Source organism: Arachis ipaensis, chromosome B05 (assembly GCF_000816755.2).
Source record: "Arachis ipaensis cultivar K30076 chromosome B05, Araip1.1, whole genome shotgun sequence".
Taxonomy (NCBI): Eukaryota; Viridiplantae; Streptophyta; class Magnoliopsida; order Fabales; family Fabaceae; genus Arachis; species Arachis ipaensis.
In genome coordinates, this window is record NC_029789.2 from 122460934 (window position 1) to 122463529 (window position 2596).

At 33.1% G+C, this 2596-nt stretch overlaps 1 pseudogene; it reads right to left on the bottom strand.

Moving 5' to 3' along the window:
- The window catches only part of LOC107641000, a 3751-nt pseudogene extending 1535 nt beyond the window's left edge, over positions 1–2216 (bottom strand).

The window sequence follows — 2596 nt, forward strand, 5'->3', positions numbered from 1 at the left end:
AGAGTTATTAAGCATACTTTCAAAAGAGTTACCCAAATTCATCGTTTCTGGTCATGCCTCAGATAACGCACTCATCTCCACTAACAACAAGACTCGTATTACATCGTATTACAGTGTTTTAGAGAGGCAAGATTCATAGCATTGCCCTCTAGAGAGAGTGACGGTGAAGGAGGTGCAATGGAGCAACTTAGGGTTTCTTTAAGTCATCTTCGGGTTTGCCTGTAGAATCAAATTCCGCCAATTTTGTTTGCTTCTATGACGAGTCGAACTGACAGTACTCGACTGCAAATCGTAGTCTCTGCTCTTCCACAAAACGTTCGGTGTGATCGTACCCAGAACCTAAACAGGGATTGAAGGAAACGGATTTGTTCTGAAGGTTAGCCAGCTTGATCTGAGTGCAGGAGTTAAGAAATTACGATTTGGAAAAACTAAAGAAAACGTTATTTACGAAAGGGATTGACTGCATGTTATCAAACTTGAATCAATTGCAGGAACTAACAAATAAGGAATTTAGAGAATAGTGGGTAGGAGTTATTGTTAAAACTGGGTGAGTGGACTACTAAATAAAAATTGAGCTTAATATTGCCGTTAAAAATTTCATTCATCTTATCATAGATGTTAATTTGAATTTTGTTTAATGAAGTAACTATAACTTTTTAATTTAGAGTAAAATTTAATTTTAATAAAAAATATCAAATTACAAAATTTAAAACTTTAAACTATATTTCAAAAATTTCACATACTAATTAGAATTTAAAATTTTGACTTGTTGAATTAAAATTAAATGGCTTAGCTTAGTCTTCTCTTCTGAGACTATTGGAGGCTGGGGAAGGGGCACTCTTGAAGAAGGGCAAAATTTGAACTCGTTCAATAAAAATTAAAATAGATAAACTTAAAACATAAGAATTTAATACTTTTGGATTGAAAAAGAATAAAAATTTTGTATATAGTTAGAAAATGAACTTCCATAAAATTAATTTTAATTTATTTTTTTATTAAATTAATAAAATATAGGTATAAAACTAATATTTTGAATTTTAAAAGTTAGGATTTTGTTCATTAATGTTGCCATAAATTAATAGTGAGTAATTAAATAATGAGTAATTAAATTAGTTATTATTCCAATCAATCATGGTAAATATATTTTACTTTCTAAAATTAGTTAGAGCTATCTTATCAAAGATAAACATGTATTCTTTTTATAATTTTAACATTCATTTTCAATTGAATCATTTTATTCCATTATCAAATTCTTTAAATTAATACATACGGTAAAATTGGACACGAAACTGTATTTGACCAAGAAGAACACGAATAAAAAAAACACATAATTAAGAGATATGTCAAAATTTAAGAATCATACGAAGTGAGAAAATTGCACATCATCGTCAACATCTAAAATCAAACGATTAGTATACTTTTTTTTAGTGGTAGCAGTCAAAAGGAAGGAGAAGAAACAAATTATTAAAAAATTGAAAAAATCTGCACCCTGATAAATCGAATTTACCTTAGGTTAGGATTTAAATTTAGAAAATGTATACTGTATCAAAATATTTTGAGAGGGATGAAGGAAAACACAAAATTAAACGCAGAATTTGAAAGTAAAAATCGTTTAATTTTGCCACAGTGATAATTGGGTCTCTGGTAATTGAGAGAACTTATCTCAAATTAGCCACAAACAAATCAAATCGTCTAAAAATTCCACAAAATTTGGCCACAAAAATACAAAGTGTTACAAGTAGTTACCACAACCATATAAATTTACCACAACCATATAAATTTGCCGCTACTTTTAATTTGTGGGTGTCTTCCTGATAGTAACGTCCGTATTTCTGGTAGTGTGTACCTAGTACAATTTCAAATCTACTCGCACTCAATATTCTCATGACCAGTTTCGAGACACACTAGAAGAGAATGGAATAGCTACGGGGATGCCACTGCCTCCATAGTCGGTTGTTTCCCATCGCCGTCGTTTCTAGCATGGTTGCCGTTGAACAAGAATGGAGAGAGAGAATAAGAAGAGAGACGAGGGAGAGAGGGAGAGAGGGGCTGGAGATCGCAAGGGCGACGGCGGTGGGTACTGCCGCTGCTGCAGTGCTATGTTGCTCCTGCTCTGTCCCGCGCTGCTGTTCTGTCTTGTTTGTCACCGTTGTAGCCATTGCTGCTGCTGCAGTTATCGTTGCCGCTGCCGGATCTGGTCGGAGCCACCGCACCATCGTTCTAATAACCCCGTTTCACTTTATGGGTTGTTCTGCCCATATTTCTAATGGTTCTCCATTTTAGTGGATTGAGAAAGAAACAAAGCTTCTTTTTTATATGGTTGGAGAGGTTGAAGAAGATATTCAAGACTTGGAGTAGAGAGAGGGTGGAGAGACGTAGTGGAAAAGCATGGAGGCAGTGGTATTTGGGGAATTTGGGGAGTGGAAAAGCATGGAGGCAGTGGTATTCATGGAGACAGAGAAGAAAAAAGAGAGGAGGTTTATTTTGTTTTTATTTGTTTTTACATTAATAAAAAATTAAAAGTGTTTAAACAATTTTGTTTGTTTTATTTTTATATTTATTTTAAATTAATAAAATATTAAAATATAATTTAGTA